The following is a 22,181-nucleotide window of genomic DNA, read 5'->3' on the forward strand; positions in this document are numbered from 1 at the left end:
AGAAAACCCTGAGACCAGAGGATGAGCTGTGAATGAAGAAGAGCAGGTCGCGAACGGCTAGAATCTCTTGGTTAAACCACCTTGACTTGCATTCCTATCCTTCTAGAGTTGTTCGATGACATGAGTACCACTATTGCTGTCGTTGCCGTCTCCTCTAGCTCCAACGCTGCCAGCCGCCAATTCGGTTGCTGAAGGCTGTTGTTTCACATCATATCCCTCTGGTATCGACGTGCTGCTTAGCTGAAGAACAAGAGAGGTGACCGCCACCACCGTAAGGTGGTGGCTGTCATCGCAAATCACCTTTGTTGGCCATTGTTGCCGCCATTTCAGGTTGGATGCTTGCAAATATAAGTATGGTTGGTGTGTTTCTGTTTTCGTGTACTTGTGTGTATAGTGTTGTATGGCCAGAAAACTGAGAACAACCACCACCCCAACTGTCAGGTGGTGGCTGCCAGCAGGCACCATTATGTGTGTGTGTGTGTGTGTGTGTTTTAGTGGTTGTGTGTGTTTATTTGAAATTCAGCATTGTAAAATGTAACTAGAAAAATGGAATAATGGAAATAAAGTCATAACCACCACGATAAGGTGGTGGCTGCCGCCTGCTGCTGCCACCATCCGCCGTGTCGGGTGGCGGTGTGTCTTGTTGGATCGTGACTTGTTTGGATGTTTGGATTAAGGGACTAATGAACCTTAATGGGCCCAATGAGGCCTAATAGGCCTAATAAACCCTAATGGGCCCATTAAAGCTTAATATACCTAAAATCCTAAGAATGTGACTAATGGGCCTAATGAGCCCTAACGGATCTAAGGACTTGGTATTGGGCCTTTCAGGTTGGGGTTGGGTTGGAAACCCTAATCAAGGTTTAGAAATCCCTAATTTTGGATATATGGGCCTTGGATTGATCGGGACCCACACTAGAATCATTTACTAAATTAAAATATAAATTAATAACCAATTGTAATTAACCTAAGGCCATATTGGACTTAATGTATTAAGTCCTTAATGGGTTAAGTGAGGAACACTTAACCCTAATCATCACTTTATTTGAAACCCTCATCCCACTTGGGTTTATTGTTGGGCCTTTCTATTGGGCCTTGATGATAGGATTATTAATAGGCCATCCAAGAGCAAGCAAATGGACTAGAATAATTAATAGGCTTTGATGTAAGGCCCATATGCAGAGTTAGGCCCAATTTGGAAAATTGGGCCATAGATAGGCCATAGATTGGACCGTAATAATTATATAACGATTGCGCCTTTGAATAAGACCATTTAAAGGTTAGGGCCTAATTTGGAAAATTGGGCCATATGTTGGGCCTTGACTCATAGCTGACTTTTGGGCCTTTGGATTGGGGCTTGAGCTTGAATCAAGCCAAGATAAGGGTAAATTAGTCTTATACTCCAACATGGACTTATGGTTATGTGTTAGAACCCAATTATTAATTGGGTGTTATTTTGATGTTGATAGATTCGGGAATATGTCAGTCAACAGCTACAACTTTATCCGCGGGACTTCAGCAGTGTGAGGTGAGTGTCCTCACTATTTGTATGGGTCTAAGGCACCAATTTTTGGATTAGTGTCTAATTCCATAACTATTTTGGTATATGCTTTACCCGATTATGAGCATGGTCCTTTTGGGTTGCCTTCACCATAGCAATATGTAGGATGACTTAAGGAGAGAAAGGATTAATTATGATTTATTGATATATTATAAGAATAATATATTAAAGGAGAAATCATAATGTTTAATTAATATTAGTTAATAATTAATTAAGAATTATTTTTGTGGCTAAAAGACATTAAGTAAACTTAAGGGACTGGAATTGCAATTATAACATAATTGCAAGAGTGGGCTAATGGACTCCATAGAGTGGAGTGGACGAAACTTATGGGGAAGCCCATAAGATTTCGTCCATGACTCTAAAGAAAGGGATCCATGGGCTGCTCAGGGCTTAAGCAACTAGATTAGGGTTTCCTAGTTCTAAATCCTAATAGCCTACATGTATATAAAAGGGCCCTATGCCCCAAAAACGTGGCTAAGAGTTACTTCAGGGTTTCTAGACGTTTTGGGTAACCTCCTCTCTTCTCCTCTTCATCCAAGTTGCTTAGTGGTGTTTGTGACTTCATTAGAGGTGCATCACTTGAGGCACTAAGCTTTCTAAAGCTAAGGATTGAGTGTTATTGCTATATAACAATCTAAGGTTAGATCTAAACTCTGTTTTATGTTAATATGATTATTTGTATGCTAGATCTAGGGTTTATAGCTTTGGATATTCAATTGCATGTTCATTATACAAACTAGATCCAAAAGCTATTAGGGTTTGCATGTACACAATAGGAATGATTTTTGGCTCAAAACCCATCAGTGGTATTAGAGCCAAGTTTGTTTGTATGATGTATTTGATGAAATTATGGTTTATTCATGCATTAAAATAGAAATTTAGGGTTTCTGGGGGCTGGACTCGCCAAGACCATGGCTGAACTCGCCGAGTCCATGGTGAACTCAATGAGTCCATGTCTGACTCGACGAGTCAGCTGGTTAGAAAGAGCTAATTTCGGGATTTTGTGCTTCTTTGGCTGTGGGATAGTTACCAAAATGTTTTTTATTGATATTAATCAAATTTTTATGATATTGGGTGATTACCTTTGCCAAAATAAAAGATAACTTCATATTAGTTAAAAAATTATTTCCTTATATGATTAGATTTAATTGTTTGAATTATTTGGTGAATTATGTAGCAAGAATTTGGACTAGCTTAAATTAGATAACCACCAATTAATTCTTAATTGCCTTATTTGAATTTTGTGATCTAGAATATTGTTGATAAAGTTTGGAAAAGTTTCAAATTACTCCCTTTAGATTTTATAGTTTAAATTTGAACCTAAAAGTTTTGTTTTTGAAATTTAAATAAGTTAAACCCTAATGTTTTGAAAAGTTTCAAAACTTGCCCTCAAGTTTTGGAATTTAAAAGTTGATTAAAAGTTTAATTTTGAAATGTTAAATTCTAAAACCCTAGTAATTTGAAAAAGTTCAAATCACACCCTTATGGTTTTATTAATTAATTAAAGTGTATAATTAAAAGTGATTCAATAAACACATAAAGTTTTGGTTTACTTTAATTAAATTAAAAGTATAATTTACTAAATTGAACCACATAGTATTTTAAAAGTTTAAAATACACCCTATACTATATATAACATTAAAAGTCTAATATTATATATATGTATGAGTTAACAGTCAGTCTTACCGTTAGTAGACCTCATTCACGAAGCTGGTCTATAAGGGGTGTTTAAGGAAATTACCTATAAAATAGCGATTAAATGGGTATCCACTCTTACCCACCGCACTCTTGACTAGTGGAGGGTCGTTAGTCGAACGGGTAGGATAGGAAAGAAACCTTCCGTTATAAGTATAATGAAGTACAAAGTAACTAAATGCTTTTACAAATTCCCAAATCATAGTTACTTTAGGCAAAATGTGAAATTGTATGCTAATCCATGGAATTACACTTCGTACCCTTGTCAAACGTTAGGGGAGCGTGTGTGGTTAACCGGCACACTAATTTGGGGATGACATTGGTGGCGAAGGGTGGCTTGATGCTTATCATAGATCAATGGAGCGTATGTGGCTAACCGACACATTGATTAGGTGATAGTAGCGTTGGGTGCACCATGTGATTCGTATGGTTATTCACACCTTATTTGTGATCCTCGGCATCCCAATCACAAATAGTAGGGCATAATCAAGATTTAAACATGCCATTGAAAAGTTTAATGAATCTCAAAAGATCTAAGAGTTTCAATTCATTTAAAACTTAAACTTCCTTTTCATTTTTCATGGTGGAAATTGGTAAATCGTCATTTACCTACCTTCAAATATTCTGCAACTAGATTACGGCATCCCTCGTCTAGGTTGTAGAGTGTTGTGTTGGATCCTAGCGTCGATGTTTCATTTGGGTGTTACATCAAGGAGTATAATCAACTTAACTTGAATTTTATCCCATTTTGTAGATGTCAAACAACTATGGTCTTCCCAAATCCCATAGAACAAGCTTTCCATACGAAGATGATATTCCACAATATGATCGAGGAATAAGAAATCATGCTTCACTTCCTCCACCTCCTACAATTGTTCTCCCTAACCCACAAGTTTGAAGGATTGAAAAGTTCAAGCTCACTCAAGCCCTTTTTGCAAGTAAACACGAAGATGGGAAACATGTGTGTGCATATGTCATAGAGATGAAGTCACACATTGATAGGTTAAGCATGTTGGGTGTTGAGATTTCAAGTGAGTTGGCTGTTAACTAGGTTCTTCAGTCACTTCCTGAATCATATAGTGAGTTCGTTAGAGAGTACTATATGATGGATCACTATGTGACCCTCATTGATCTTACCTATTTGCTTATAGTTGCTGAATCAGTAATGATTTGGCATGCTGGTCAAGCAAATTTGTCTGGTGAATCAAACTCCCAAACTTCAATGGATATTGGCAACATTGGAAGTCCAGAAAGAACTAAGTCTGTGATTATCCGATGTGTTGTGCCAAAGGAGTCCATTTGCTTTTATTGCCAAGAGAAAGGGCATTGGAGACGAAGCTACCCAAACTACCTGAGAGATCTAAGAAATGGGAGAGTCAAGACGTATGGGTCTGCTTTAGGTAAAATCCACTAACTAACTCTTTTAAGTTCCTATTCTAGATTCTTAATACAAGATGTGATAAGATTACATTTTGATGTTTTGTAGGATCGAAGAAAAGAGAGGAAGCTTAAGGGAAGAAGTGAGCTAAATCTAATCGTGAAGAAAGTGGATTTCGATTGCATTGTTTGAAGATTGGATTCTTGAGCTGCTACTTGGAGTTAGAAAAGATTGCTAAGAAATATGTAATAACATAGTTTTTCAATTGAATTACATTGTAAGGATAAGTTTTTCCGCAATAAAATAAATTTTGAGTTTTATCTTATTTATTTATCGTTACAATGGCGTGTATGTGAAAATGGATGTTTGTGTATTTCTAAATTTAGCAATAATGGATTTGATTCTTAATTATGTTATTTGTGGAAATGTCGAGAATTTACCAAATAGGGAGAGTTTCTCATCGCCCAAGTTTCAATTGGGAAGAAACTTGGAATCATACAACTTGGTTGTGTGATGAATGAGAAACTTCATATTTGGAAATTAGACTAATTCATTAACAAAGAGTCAAGTAAAGGACTAGAAGATCGAGTTCACAATGTTGTGCATCGATCAAGTCCACCACAAGGAGAGATAAGATATTCATCATGATTTACTAAAAGTTTAGTAAATATGATTATACTTATAAGATTAAATGTAGTTATAACTTGATTGAAAGATTTTCAATGAATAGCAGAACGAATAAAGAAGAATCAAGTAGGCAGAAAGATAAAAGTTTCTCTATTCTAAGAAGAAGGGAGAGTACCTTTTATTGTGTTTTATGATAATTCTTAATGATTTAGAACCATATCTCAATTGATTCTCCAAGTGACTCTTATTGCAATTGCATGTCTAAGAATAGGAATCGAGAATTGTATAAATGGTTAAATCAAGAAGTCAATCATACTTCGTTCCAACATCAAGTCTTAGAGTCAAGATTGTGACTTGAGTGAAACAAGTCTTCAGTAGGTTTATAAAACTCAACAAATGTGGAATTTGGAAAACTTTTCTTATTCTTGCACATTTGAAATTGGTAAGATGTGATGTCTTGGATAAGACAAAGACCAATTAGGACCACTTATGTGAAGTGTTTTGTCTTGATGAGAACTACACTAAATCTTGAATATTTATTTTGTCTAGGAAAGTTTCTTGACAATAGAATCTTATATGTCACAGAGTCAGTGGGAGTTTTAATGATCTTGAAAAAAGGTTTCAAGAACAAATCAAGAATAAACATTATCGATCATCACTAGCACACGACTTGAGGTTTACAACCAATCGTGTTGACATTATTTTGTTTTTGTGCCATTCCAATTGAGTTAATTATGCATGTGGATTCTATGAGTTCTCATACCTTGATCAATGGAAAGTACATTGATATGTAAGGATAAGTTGCTAAACTACTTGGAAGACATGGTGGGCACTTGTTACCATAGGGATAGAAATCAAGAAAGTTCAGTCCATATGAGTTTGGATTTGTCGCGAATTTTGGTTTTGGCAAATTCACATGGATAGGAACTCATACACCATAAAATCTGAGTATCATAAGATTCCCTCCTTCATGAATAATGATTGTGAGGAAATGCTTTCACTAAGATAGGTTTAAGAAGATAGCAATTGTGAAAATTGTATTATCAAATTCAATTATGTTCACGACATCCCTTTCTATAGTTCGAGTTGTGAGATTTAGCAATTAGTTTGAACATTTGGAACTTAGTAACATAAGTTCTGAACTATTTAAACACACATATGAGCTATCTAAGGCAAAGGTGTATAAGTTTGAGAAGCTTAGATAAAGGATTATCGAACCATCTGGTATTAGAAGTATGAATTTTGTGGAATTCAATTAGCATTGTTTTTCTAGAAGTTCATCTGTTTTCTGAATACATGTCAAAGCTAGTGGGAGCATAAGTGTTATGCTTATATGATAATAATCATCATAGTGGGAGCATAAGTGTTATGCTTGTATGATTATTATGGCGAGTATTGCAAGTTAGCAATATTAATTATAGAAAAACAAAGATTCAATTTGAAAAGTTGCATGGGCTGAAAAGTTATTTTGCTATAATTAAGGGAGAGAATATTATACTTCGTTTCAAAATCTAAAGCTTAGATTGAGAAATTTTAATAAATTTAGTCAAAGAATACATAGTGTGTTCTTAAATTTCGATTATGATTATGGCATCCCTCTTCATAGTTCGAATTGTGAGAACGTGACACATAAAATATTATGGCAGAAGATTGATAAAGTATCATATCTTTATGCAAGACTTTATGCATCGTGTCCCATATGCTTCGGGTATAGGATCGGTTTCCAATGCTATAATATTTGAACATTCTAAAATTTTCCAAATATCTGGCGCCTTAAGAGGGAAAAAGTACTAGAATCCGTTTTGACTAAAATAAGTAAGCAACTATCAAAGGACGATCTAAAGTTCGCTGATGATTGGTCGCTTGTGAGTAGTTGGAAGTATGGTATTGGATGGACCATATCAACATTATTATGAATAGATAATATTCTTTTAATAATGAGTTGTCATATGGAAAATATGGAAATGTTTCCATATTGGGAGTTGGATATTGAGAGTCTATGTCTAGATTAGAAAATTTTATGCAAAAGGATATTCAAAGGAATGTACTTTGAGTGAGAGACATCACATCTATAGAATTGTCTTCTGACAATTTCCGATAGAGTACTCTGTAATTTCATTGGCCAAGTCTTGGTGACTTTTGTGCTATGACTTTATGAAAGGATCGTTGCATAGAATGTTAGAATCTAGAATATTCTAATTGTAGCAAAGAACCTTGTGTTCTTACACAAATGATAAGGATTGAAGAATTGTGAAATGAGCATCGTTGCAAAAGTTTTCAATTGATCTATTTCACAAAGCATGGACCATAGGTAACATAGTGTGCATGCTTTGTGCATGGGACAACTATTGTTGTAATTCAAGTAATGAGTTAATTATCCGAAACATTAAATGATAAATAATGAGTAATCAATATGGTGGATAAATACAAGTTTTTTATTTACTGTCACAAGTTTGGGGCCATATAGGATTAAGTACTATTGTTATGTTTCTGTTTGCATGTTTTGACTTTCAGAATAACTAGGTTATTCGAACCTCCACAGTCGGTAATACGTTGGAATTAAGTATAAAGGAAGACTGTCATGAAGAGTCTATAGATTGTCTGAAGAATTTAGACATAACACAAGTTTAGTGCAGGGTTAATGAGTGCTTTGATAAGATTAGAATATTGGATTAAACCCACGCTCACTTGGATAACTTTATGTCTTATCACGAGTGATTAGTGAGACCATAATATTATATATTCTTGAAACCGAGACGTGTGAGTTGATATTTGTTGGTCGGTTGCACATTGATAATAATTAAATGCACTAGTAACTTGGTGTTATAAAACTTATTGTTATGTGTGATTCGATTAGTAAATTCAAGCGAGCATTTGAGTCAAATTTTATCCATTCCTTTTACCTAAAGTGGGATAAAAGCGATATCTATGGGTCTCTCAGTGATTTGGTGATGACACCTAAGCACTTGGCCAAGCCGGGACTAAGTTGATGAGTTCAATTGTAGTCTGTTGTCAGTCGTCATAAATCAGAAGTCGGGAAACAGTATAGAGAGAATGATTAGAATCCATGTCTTATGTCTATACGATATCTTGATAATGGAGGAATATATAATCCCTTATCTAAAGGACATGCTATCCGATAAGATCAGAGTTGATAGCGGATTTTGAAAGCTACGATTGCTTATCAGGTTCTGAAGTCATATGGAAAATAGTTATTAGACTTATCCAAGTGGCAGACTGTTGGATTAGTGTCTAAGTCCATAAATATTTTGGTATATACTTGACCTGATATGAGCATGGTACTTTTGTGTTGACTTCACCATAGCAATATGTAGGATGAATTAAGGAGAGAAAGGCTTAATTATGATTTATAAATATATTATAAGAAAATATATTAAAGGAGAAATCATAATGTTTCATTAATATTAGTCAAGAATTAATTAAGAATTAATTTTGTGGCTAAAAGAGATTAATTAAAATTAAGGGACTGGAATTGTAATTATATGATAATTGCAAGAGTTCGCTAATGGACTCCATAGAGAGGAGTGGACGAAATTTATGGGGAATCCCATAAGATTTCGTCCATGAGTCTAAAGAAAGCGATCCATGGGTTGCTTAGGGCTTAAGCAGCCAGATTAGAGCTTCCTAGTTGTAAACCCTAATAGCCTACATGTATATAAAGGGCCCCTATGCCCCAAAAACGTGGCTAAGAGTTCCTTTAGCGTTTCTAGATGTTTTGGGACGCCTCCTCTCTTCTCCTCTTCATCCAAGTTGCTTAGTAGTGTTTGTGACTTCATTAGAGGTGCGGCACTTGAGGCACTAAGCTTTCTAATGTTAAGGATTGATTGTTATTGCTATATAACAATATAAGGTCAGATCTAAACTCAATTTTATGTTAATATGATTAATTGTATGCTAGATCTAGGGTTTATAGCTTTGGATATTCAATTGCATGTTCATTAGACAAACTAGATCCAAAAGCTATTAGGATTTGCATATACACCATAGGAATGATGTCTTGCTCAAAACCCATCACCAATGTCGGCCCATTTAGTTTATGTATGATAGGAAGACCCGGGGGTTAGACCTAGGCATTATGCATGAAAGACCAGGAGGTGGCTCCTGGCACACAATATTTTATTATGTATGGTAGGAAGATCCGGGGGTTAGCCCTAGGAAATATGTATGAAAGACCAGGAGGTGGCTCCTTGCGCACTGTATGCTATTATGTATGTAAGACTAGGAGGTGGCTCTTGGCACACTATATGTTGATTGGCTAAGTAGAGTATTATGTATGCTAGTTGGCTTTATGATGCTTGCATGGAAGACCAGGAGGTAGCTCTTGGCAGTTGTCTGTGAGACCGATGGGTTGGCCCCTGGCTTGGCAAGAAAGACCACATCGCGGCCCGTGGCATAATGGAAAGACTATGTTTGGCACATAGCATCTTTAATAATTATGATATATGTATGTCTCATGGTTATGTATGACAATATGCGAGTATGTGTTTATATGCTAGACAATATCCTGTTGAAAGAGACCGAAAGGGTACACCAGCACCCAGAAATGCTAGGCAGTACGTTGGGATGTATGGTACGTGGTATTTGGGGAACTCACTAAGCTTCGTGCTTACGGTTTACAGTTTTGGTTTCAGGTACTCGTTTTTAAAGGAAAGGAGCCGGCTTGATCACAGTGCATCACACTATGGTTTTTTGTACATGAGATCTTTGGGATTACACTCTGATATTGTTTTATGATAACATGATTTGATTATTTCTACTTTGGTTTTGACATGACATGACATTATAGATGTTTTATTATACTGTTGGTTTTATAATAACATATTAAAAAATGAAATTTTTGGCCTTTATTTTTTGGATGTTAGAAGTTGGTATTATAGCCTTGGTTTGAGGTATTCGGACACACTCCCAGGTGTGTCTGAACTCAAACTAAGGACTTGGTATGAAAATTTTCAAAAGTAAAACCCTTTTATAAAAAGAAGTTTGAAAAGAGAAAAGAACTTTGAAAAGAACAAGGTGTGTGATGCGTCCAATCAGCCGAGCTCAAGTAAGTTTTCCCCAAGATACCAATACATGTTATGATATGATTATGAGAACTTCATGCTAAATTAGGGCTAAGGATCTAGGAGGATTCCTTATATGCCTATTATATGTGCTTGTACACTTGCATGCTAGTACTGATCAGTCATTGATAGGATAGCATGTTTAGGTTATGCTTTATTGTATGAGCCTTTGAATTACATATTCCTGATTAGAGGATAGAATGTTTTTATTGGAATATGATGGTTATATTTTCCATTGTCTGAATGCTGATTGGTTTGTGCTTCGTGGGACTCTTAGTAATGTGAGCTAGCTATTAAGTGAATAAGCTAAGTCACATGTGGTACATACTGGATAATCTTAGAGTGATATATTTGACCCTATTGTGCAGCTCTTGTTTGAGTCCAACCGTTCTAGGGATGAGTCTTTTACTCGAAGGATTATCTAATCTCTTTTGCATGTGGCTATATTCATGACGTAGCTAGTTGACATTATTGGGAATCTTTCAGCAGCTAAGGACTGGGTGAGTTCGGGAACCTAGGAAACCCTAGGATATATTTCAATGGGTTAGTAGTGAGGTTCAGTGAGACTTGGAGTTTGAGGAAGTGATTCGGGAGGATTGATGAGGAAAGTATGGATAGGTGTGGAAGGTAGTATTGGGCCCATACTTCTTAAAGCACATGATCCATAATTGAATCAGTGAGAGTCTTAGAGAATCTAAGAAGCTTCGGGGAGGAGTTTGTGACCCGGTTCGGGGACAAAGGATGTCCGAGATGTTAAAGCTTAGTTATTGGCCAGTAAGCTAGTGAATGTTACAGGGTGTCAGACCCTGGAGGATATAACTCTTAAGTCCGAGGATGCAAGATCAATTTGGAGCACTTTGAGAAGAGAGGTTCATGCCAGGTGTGTATAGTTGAGGGTGCCGTGAAGTGACCCATAACTTCTGATCATCGGGTGAAAGGCCATCAAGGCCAGAGTCAGTACAACACGTACGGGAAAGTGCACAAGGGAGTTTGTCACTCTAAGGGTTTAGGCTGCTATAGGTGTGGCAGGGTTGATCATGTCGGCTGAAGGTGATCAGTATTCCTCCAGATGTTGTGAGCATGTCATCTTTTACTGCTATTAGATGGATGTTGGGAGCACGTATCGCTTTGGAATTGTGAGTGAGTTTGGATAAGTCAGATCTCGAGTAGGCTCTCTGCTATTGTTGGGGTTTATCAAGGCTTGTTATTGTTGGTTTTTGAGCATTCTAACACTCATATGGTGTACATGAAACCCTATAAACCTTGGATCTATGTTTTCTCTATTATACATGCAAATAAGAACTTTCCAAGGCTTTAATCCTAACTAGCATATTATCAAGTTCTTATACTACAAAGTTCTAGTTAGATGACATACCTTTTGATGTATCTTGATGTCTTCAAGCTTTAAGAGCTTAGCCCCAATAGTGTGGAAGCCTCAAATGGAATCACAAATCACCAAATAACCTTGGAAGACTTTAGAGAATATGGATACTTGGTTCTCTCTAGTGAAATCGGCTAGCCCTTCTTAGTGTACCACACTAGTGCCCATTTCACCAACCAAGGACATCTTTATATAGTGTGGAGGATTAGGGTTAAACCCTAATACCCATGACCTTTCATTTCCTAGGATCCATGGGTTAAAGCTCCATGGACTATCCATGAAGACTTAGCCCAACCTAAATGAACTTGGCCCACTACACATATATATCTAAGAGTCCATATTTAATTAGTTCATTTTGATCACTTAATTAATTATAAATTAATTCTTGATCAATACTAATTAAATAATATGATTATATTAATATATTAGAACTTATAATATATTAATATAAATCATAAATATACTATTCTCAAAATACTATCCATATAAATTATACCGGTGAAGTGCAACCCAAATGGACCATGCCGGGTCGGGTCAAGTACATACCAAATATAGTTATGGACTTAGACATTAATCCAACAGTCTCCCACTTGGATAAGTCTAAAACTATTATTGAGTATGACTTCAAAACCTAACTGGCAATCGTAGCTCTTAAAGCCGCTGTCGAACTCTGATCTTGTCAACGAACTTGTCCATTAGATAAGGGATCATATATTCCTCCATTCTAGATATCATATGGACTAAGACATGGATTATAATCATTCTCTCTGTCCATTTGTTGTTTCCCTATTTCCGATTCATGATGACTGACTGATTGAACAAATCAAATCAGTCCTGGCTTGGCTAAGCACTCACATGTATCATCATTAAATCATCGAGGGGCCCACAGATATCGCTTTTATCCCGAAGGTAAAAGGAATGGATAAACTTCGACTCATATGGCTTGTTCTACTACTTGTTGAATCATACAAAAAGGCACGTTTTATAACACCGAGTTACCGAATTCATTTTCGTGCAATCAATGTACAACCAACTCATAGTAACAACTCATATCTCTAGGTTTGAAGAATATAAGATATTATCGTCTCATGATCACTCATGATAAAATCCATGAAGTGATTCCAATGAGCGCGGGTTGAATCCAATACTCAGAACTTATGAGCACTCATGAGTGTTGTAGCCCTTTGTCCAACATCTTAGACCTCTGCAAGCCGACCCATGACAGTCTTAATTCGTATCTACTTCCAACATATGACCGATTGTGGATGGTTTGAATAACTTAGCCATTCCAGAAGAATAACCTAGTTTATTCTAGAAGTCAAAACATGCAAAGTGAAACACAAGAATAAATGAATCAAATATGGTATCAAACCCTATGAATATAAATAAACACTTTTATTTATCACCATATTGATTACTCATTATTCATTGTTTTGGTTTTATCAACTTTATAATTGAATTTAAAACAATAGTTGTCGCATGCTCCAAGCATGTACACTATGTTTTCTAAACACTAGTCATGCCATACACAAAGTATGCATACTATGTTTGTCTATGATCTTTACTTTGTGAAATAGATCAATTGAGCATAAATCCAATGATCATCTTTTCATAGTCCCAAACCCTTACTGCAAATGCAAGAATTCCAAATTCATGCCATTTACTGAAGTCAGTTAGATTCTAAACTTATATGCATTGATCCTCTTGTAATGATTATGCACAACTTCAACCAGACTTGGCAACAATCATTACAGAGTATTCCAACGGAGATCAACTCCTTGGAAACATCCTTCTTGCATTAAGTTTCCTAATCTTACAGATTGAATACTTTTTAACTTTGAACCATTTCCATATTCCATTTTGACTATCACTTCCGAACAAGTGTTGCCTTTTTTCAGACTATGTCAATATGGTCCTTCCAAAGTCAACACTATACTTCCAACTGTCCTTGAGCAACTAATCCTTGGTAAACCTGAGATTGTCCTCAACAATTGCTTAATCATTTTAGTCATATCCAATTCTATACGTTCTCCCTGCTTAATGCCCCAGGCATTTGGAAAATTTTAAAAAGGATGAATATAGCACATGTAATCGATCCTATATCCGAAGCATATGGGACACGATTCATGATGTCTCACATAAGGACTAAACTAGTCTTTTGCTATAATATTTCCATTTCTATTTGCCAAGTTCTCATAATTCAGATTATGAAAAGGGATGCCGTAATCATAATCGAATTTTAGAACGCAAATAATGAACCCATATATAGAATTTCCTTATGTTGAGCCATTCCAACATGAAATTTATATATATTCTTTACTAAATGCGATTAAGACCTGAAGCTAAGCTTTTAGATTTGAGATCAAGTATAATATCCTCTCGCTTAATTATAGCAAAACAACTTTTTTCCCAATTGAGACCTTTTGTTTTTCTATAATTAACATTGCTAACTTGAAACCTTTATCATAATTATCATGCTCCCACTAACATGATGATTAATAGCATAACACTTATGCTCCCACTAGCTTTGACATGTACCCAGAAATCAACTGGACTTCTAGAAATCAATACTTTATTGACTTTCTTACCAAAGTTCAGATTTCTAATACTAGATTGCCTTGATAAGACTTTATCAAAATCACGCACCTCTCTTAGATAGCTCACAAGTGTGTCTAAACAATTTCAGAACTATGAAAAGGGATGCCGTAATCATAGTCTAAATTGTTTAGACCTTTTGCCATTTCTCATAAGTCAATGTTAATGTGCCGGTTAACCACACACGCTCCACTAACGACCTTGAGAACTACAAAAGTCACAATTGCTATCTACTTAAAATCTACTTAGTGAAAGTGTGACAACCCCAAATATATTTCTGTTACAAATCCCATCTTCACTAACGGAATGCATCACTATATGTTATTTTCTGTAATGTTTGGAGCCGTCAATAAACAAATATCTAGTTATTTATATGTAATGATATTATCATAAGTAATTATAACTTGTAAATGTTAACCCCGTTTGACTAAATAGACTTATATTACTTTTCAACCACTTCACCCGGGTAAAAAGTTTTAACCCCGTTAAACTTTAGCATCGGGTAGCCGTGTACCGGGTGCAATACCCAAGACATATATAAGCAAATGAACACCACTTTTAAGCCTTTTTACCACTCATTCACTCTCTCTCACTACTTTCTCTCTCTAGACCCGAACCCGACTCCAAACCCGCGAATTCTGGCTTCCAAACGTAAGGTTTTCTTCCCTATCTTGTTCTAATCATTGTCCATAACATTTAGAGGGCAAAAATCAAAGAATTTAGTGGATAAAAAGGAGTTTACGGCCTAGGAAGCCCCTTAGGCCGTAAACACCTAAAACCTTGCCAAAAGTCCCATTTTTCCTTCCTTTAAGCTTGTGTACTAATTAAGGGATATACCTAGGAGAGTTTAGACATGAAATCATAAGAAATTGAGGCCTAAAAAGGAGTTTACGGCCCAAGCTTATGCTTAGGCCGTAAACACCCAAAAACCCTTGATAAATGTCCCAAAAACTCATCTAGGGCATGGAGTAAATTTGCTATGACCCTAGGAAATGTTTTAGTACATTAAACAACACCATTTAGAGGCAAAAAGAGGAGTTTATGGCCAAGATTATGCTTAGGCCGTAAACACCCAATAAATATGCCAAAATGCCCTAAACTTAACCTAAGGTCATCTAGTATTTATCTAAGGTGAAGGGAATTGTGTTGTACCATTAAGCATCTCAGTTTGAAGCCAAAAGATGAATTTACGGCCAAGACTATACTTGGGCCATAAACTCCCGAATTTTTATGCCAAAATGCACCAATACTCCACATAAGGCCTTCATAAATTTATCTAAGATGTAGGAGTGTGTTTTGGACCATTTAAACATAGATCTTGAAGAACAAAATGGAGTTTACGGCCTAAGCATAAGCCTTGGCCGTAAACTCCCCAAAATGTCCCTAAATGAAGTTTAAACCCTCCAAATTAGTTCAAGACACTTGCTAGGAAATTAGGGAAGTGATTAAAGGCCTTATTTTGCAATTTGAGAGAACCACATGAGTTTACGGCCAAGCCTAGGGGGCTTATGGCCGTAAACTCCCAAGGAGTGGCCTTTGGGCCGTAAACTCCAAGGGATTGAACTCATGGACTTCCTCGTAAACCCCTCTTGGCCATGTACCACTCCCGGGAACCCCTTCTTGGCTTTAAAACCCCGAATTGATGCTAGAATGCCTAAATACATAAATGGAAAGCATAAAATGATTAATTTCTTGTAAAATACATATTTCATATGACATTAGGATCCTAAAAGGTGCACAAGTCATTATTTGGAACAAAACGCTCAACCGACACTTTTACCCGATTTACCCGATTCACCCGATTTACGCGAATTCAGGTGAGTTCATACCCCTTTAATGAACCTTTCAAATGTTTTATATGTTTTAGGGGGGATACAAGTTGATTATACATGTTTATGGAAAGTTATACAAAACAATTATTCATGTTACGAAAATTAATCACATGTGATTCACACCCGTAGTTCAAATCAAATGTGATTTACCACTATGCCTTATAAATAAATTAATTGTTTTCAAAACTATTTTGGATAAACAAACAAGTTATTAAATGTTTCTTTTGGACAATACTTTTATTTAGCAAATCTTCTTATAAAATGTAACCACACTGATATATTTATATAAGTAAGACTTGAAGGACTTAGGACCGATAGCTCGCCTTATTTCCTGTTCTTGTTTGATTGTGGGCTTAGGGTAGTGGTTATCCGTCCGACTATCGTTGATTTCTTAGTTATATATCTTTTATATTAGTATGGATTACGAGTATTTCTTATTTCATTAGATGCCTAAATCACTAACCTGACAAGAATCATACACACTAAGTTAACTATAATAGGTATAGTTAAGGCCTCTATTATTCGCTTTAACTACTACTCTACACCACTATAATACTCTCTATTATGAAACTATACACTAATAAGAGAATACAATACAAGTTATACAAAATACTACTACACTATAATACAAGAGAAAGTACTAATCATGAGATAACACATTAACCCACTACGAGATACTCTATTCGCTACGCATTACGCCCAGAGTTTTCCGATAGGAAGACGACGCTATATGTATAGATCTATACGGGGCAGACGCTATTACATCCCGACTGTTAACTTCAGTCCGAGCCACACAGGTCCAGGGATGCCTCTACTCCACTACACTGTGCATGACCGGGAAGGTCGTGGGATCCGCTATTACTCACACTATTGGTAACATACAAGAAATACACTATAACCGCACTAAAATACTAAACAAAAGGTAAAGTTAATATCCCGACGTAAACAAGTATCTAATACTAAAGGAAGATGCACCACTATTACTTACTCAAGTATAACTTCCCATATTGCATTACTTATTGGTGAGTCACTATTATACTTCCACGATAAATGGTTTTCAATGATGAAAATGACATATTTCTTAAAGGTTTTCACTTACTATACATTTCTGGAAAATATAGGATTTTCTAGGTTTTACTACTACTTATGACTTTAAATTTCAGCTCTTCATACTATCGGTTCTAATGCTTTTTATATAAGAACTCACACTAAACTCTTATGAACTCACCAACTTTATGTTGATATTCTTTTCAAAATAACTTGTATCCTCAGGTCAAAGATATATAGGTATGAATGCAGCATTTTTGGAGAAGATGGAGCATGCAAGACGCATCTCTTATTTTTGGTTTACTTTTGGTGTTTGTTGAACATTACAAAACACACTTGTAAATACACTCATTATGTAAATGAAATGGTTGTATGTTTCTTGCTTTTACTATTATGCAATAGTGATGATACTGTACACTACGTCCTCCACCCCGAAACGTATTCCGCCGTTATCAGTTTTGGGGTGTGACAGATTGGTATCAGAGCATTGTTTATAGTGAATCAAGTATATCAACCTATAAAAGATATACGAACTATAAACACTTCGGGACTAAAACACTCTGACCAAGAATATATACTGTTAAGTATCTAAAGGATTTAACTAAGTATATATATATATATATATATATATATATATATATATGTATATATATATATATATATATATATATATATATATATATATATATACACACACACATCACTATAAAACACAGAAGTCAGTATCATCCTAGAACAAAACAAAAGTATTAAGATTGTTGGATAGCACAATTGGGGTTAGAGACATATAGTCACGTTTAGGGGGATGTATCTTGATCAACTACGTTTTCCTGGGAGTGACTAGCATGTGCCTAAGCATGGTTGTGGTGTTACAACAAGTCTAAAACTTACCAACACTACCACAATAACGTTAGCATAAGAATACTATAGGAGTATTCTATACCTCTAAAACATACATGTGTGAGAACTAAAAAGGATCGTTACTGATGGAGCAATAGTTGCTAAATGGATACTTTCTGGTTACAAGTGACTAGGGTGTTATAGACTTAGAATCTGTGATCTTTGCTTTACTTCCTGTTCCTTGTTTGGTTGTGGATTTAGAGTTAGGGTCACTTATTCGATGGACTATCCGGCCCCGATCACATGTAATTAGTATGAATTATGCAAGTATTGGTCTAACTCGTGACGATCATCTTATAAGTAATTTAGATTAGTACGCCTATTAATCTTCTTTTCCCTTTTCTCGCATAGATATCATGGCTGGCTTCCACCCTTCTGGCGACCCGTACTACCCAAACCAGGGCAATGGAGGATGGCTCAGCGAAGAGTCGGATGATGATCACCCAATCACTCTGGATGACCACCGAGCAGAAGGCTTTTCGGATAACTCCGACTCCGAGCCAGAAGTTAATAACCTACCTTCCGGAGCTCCGAACCCCAACCCCCGTCCGACATTTCAGGGTCCCCCTCCTATGTGGGCCATATCCTTGCACAGATGGAGCAAGGAGCAGGGTCAGCCCATGCCATACAATGGAGACCGAAGCTTCTACAACATAAGCGAAGGAGGATCAGCAGATCGGGTTCTGCCCATCATGATCCAAAGGATTGCCAGGAATGTCGAGCAAGGTCAAGCTGCTATAGGTCGAGTTGTAGAAGTGGATGCAAACTCGAATCTCAAGATGGTTCGCATTCGTCAACTCGAAGAAGCCATGGACAGGACAAGGAGGACCAACGAGGCTCTGCGGCATCAGCTGGCTGCATCCCGAGCCGAAGTTAGGGATCTCCGAGCACGCCAAAGGATTCATGATCGACACCTTCAAGAAGTTATGCATCAACTAGCGGATCTGAGGATTCGTCCAACAAGTAACCATCGCCAGTAGAAGACGTCTAGTTATCTCACCCTTTTGTTTAAAGGACTAGCCTTTTCTCTCTATGTTCCGTAGATCTCCCGTCTGTAAACATTCCTAACTTAAAAGTACTCTAGTTAAACCTCTAACCTGCCAACATTTTCTCTATGGTTTGATGTAAGACCTACTATTAGGTCAATTTTCATGAACCTGTATTACATCATTAATACCAGTATATTGGCAGTTAACTACTCTATTGCTATGACTCTCATTCTGATCTTGAATTATGTGATTCAATCCATCAGACACTTTATTCATATTCGCAATAGGCTCTTACTATTGCTATCATTTCTATGATCTTCCAGTAAAGGATGCCTCCACGAAAGCGTCCAAGCAGAGGAACACCAGCAACTCAAACCCCTCCTCCACCACCTCCTCCTCCGCAGATCGACCCGGTGTTGTTCCAAACAGCGGTGATCGCGGCTGTGACAGCAGCCATGGCCCAAATGAACTCTGGGGACGCGAGCGGCGGTAACTCCAGGTTCGGTGAAGTCCATCAAAGGGGGCAGGGATGCACTTATAAGGATTTCATGAACTGTAAACCTACCTTCTTCGACGGTACTGGAGGAATTCTGGCGTTATCCCAATGGTTCGAAAGAACCGAAGCTGTATTTGAAATGTGCTCTTGCCCAGAGGAGAGCAAAATCAAATTCGCTACTGCTACCCTCACTAACAGGGCCTTGACATGGTGGAATGGCCATGTCAGTTCACTCTCCTTGGTCACAGCCAATGCCATGGGCTGGGACACTCTAGAAGACCTCATGAGTGGGGAGTACTGCCCTAGGGGCGAAGTTCAAAAACTTGAGGAAGAACTCTGGAACCTCAAGATGAAAGGGACTGACATAATATCTTACACGGCCAGGTTTTGCGACTTGGCGGCTATGTGTCCCAACATGATCCCGTCCGAAAGCAAGAAGATTGAATGGTACATCTGGGGTTTAGTGCCCCCGTATCGGGGAAATGTTCTAGCCTCACACCCTACCACTTTTGACAGCGCCAAGGAATTGGCCTAGAGTCTGATCAACCACGAAATCTCCTCCACTCCAGCAACAGCAACCACAACAACCACTGCACCACCCGCTTCATCTGATAGGAAGAGGAAGCGATGGGATAAGAAGAAGGGCAAGAAAACTCAAACCTCCCCAAAGGACCAGCAAATCGTGGCGGTCCATGCTGCCACCATCCCAGCCACTCCAGCCGCACCAACCCCGCCAAAAGCTTATAACAGGAATCTGCCCAAGTGTCCCAAGTGCCCTTTCCACAACAACGGCCCCTGCCGTGAATTGCAGTGTTCCAACTGCGGCCGAAAGGGCCATACTGTCCGATTCCGCAAAGCCCCTCCCAAACCTATTTCCCAAGTTCCGGGTTCGAGAGTGACCCCGACGTGTTATGGTTGCGGCGAAGCTGGTCATTTCATGAAGAACTGTCCGAAGGCTACAAATGCTGGGGGAACTCGAAGGTTACTCGCTATCGGTCACAATGAAGCAGTAGCGGATCCCACGGTAGTCACGGGTACGTTTCTTCTCAACAACTCCTATGCCTATCTTATTTGATAGTGGTGCACAAAGAAGCTTCGTAAATCATAACTTTAAACACTTACTCAAACAAACCCCTCAACCACTAAAAGAAACATTCGTCGTAGAAATGGCTAATGGGAAAACAGAAGGCTCTAAGGAAATCTACATAGGTTGTACTCTCATGTTAGACGATCACTCATTTTCAATCGATCTTATACCGATCTCAATCAAAAATTTCGATGTCATTGTTGATATGGATTGGTTGAGTCTTCATCGCGCCGATATCCTATGCTCCGACAAAGCCATTCGCCTGAACCTTCCGAATCACGAAACCCTATTGATATATGGAGATAAGCCGAGTACGAGTCTTCGTATCATCTCCAGTATACAGGCTCGAAAATACTTACGCAAGGAATATCGCGCCTTTCTTGCCAACGTCGTCGACACTAACCAGAAATCGAAAGATCCAAAAGACATTCACGTAGTATGCGATTTCCCTGATGTCAACCCGGAGGATCTTCCTGGCCTACCTCCCAAACGTCAGATTGAGTTCAGAATCGATCTAGTCCCAGGAGCTACCCCTGTAGCTAAGTCGCCCTACCGCCTAGCGCCCGCCGAAATGCAAGAATTATCCGGTCAACTCAACGAACTGCTCAGCAAGGGTTTTATAAGACCGAGCTTCTCACCTTGGGGAGCTCCGGTCTTGTTCGTGAAGAAGAAGGATGGATCGTTTCGGATGTGCATCGATTATAGGGAACTCAATAAACTCACGGTAAAAAATCGCTACCCTCTCCCACGTATCGACGATCTATTCGACCAACTACAAGGAGCAAGTTACTTCTCCAAGATTGATCTTAGATCTGGGTATCATCAGTTACGGGTGCTTGAGGAAGATGTTCCGAAGACAGCCTTCCGAACCCGCTATGGGCATTTTGAGTTCGTAGTGATGCCCTTTGGACTGACTAACGCCCACGCAGTATTCATGGACTTGATGAATAGGGTGTGCCGTCCATACCTAGATCAGTTCGTCATCGTCTTCATTGACGATATCCTCCTCTACTCTCGGAGCGAGGAAGAACACAGGGATCATTTACGACAAGTCCTGGAAACATTGCGATCTGAATGGTTATATGCGAAGTTCTCTAAGTGCGAGTTTTGGATCCGAAGAGTCGAATTCCTAGGTCACATAGTTAGTGAAGAGGGAATCCACGTGGATCCCTCCAAAATTAAAGCTATTGAGAACTGGTTAGCACAGAAGACGCCTACGGAAATTCATCAATTTCTAGGCCTCGCTGGCTACTACCGTAGATTCATCCAAAACTTTTCTCGGATTGCGAAGCCTCTGACTATGCTAACGCAGAAGGGTGTATCTTTCGACTGGGGAGAGAAACAGGAGAAGGCATTTCAGACCCTGAAGCGAGCCCTATGCACCGCACCAGTATTATCCCTTCCCGAAGGGACATAAGATTTTGTTGTATACTGTGATGCATCCAATCAGGGGCTCGGTTGTGTCTTAATGCAACGAGGTAAGGTTATCGCCTATGCCTCGAGGCAGCT

Source organism: Lactuca saligna, chromosome 7 (assembly GCF_052625555.1).
Source record: "Lactuca saligna cultivar CGN05327 chromosome 7, ASM5262555v1, whole genome shotgun sequence".
Taxonomy (NCBI): Eukaryota; Viridiplantae; Streptophyta; class Magnoliopsida; order Asterales; family Asteraceae; genus Lactuca; species Lactuca saligna.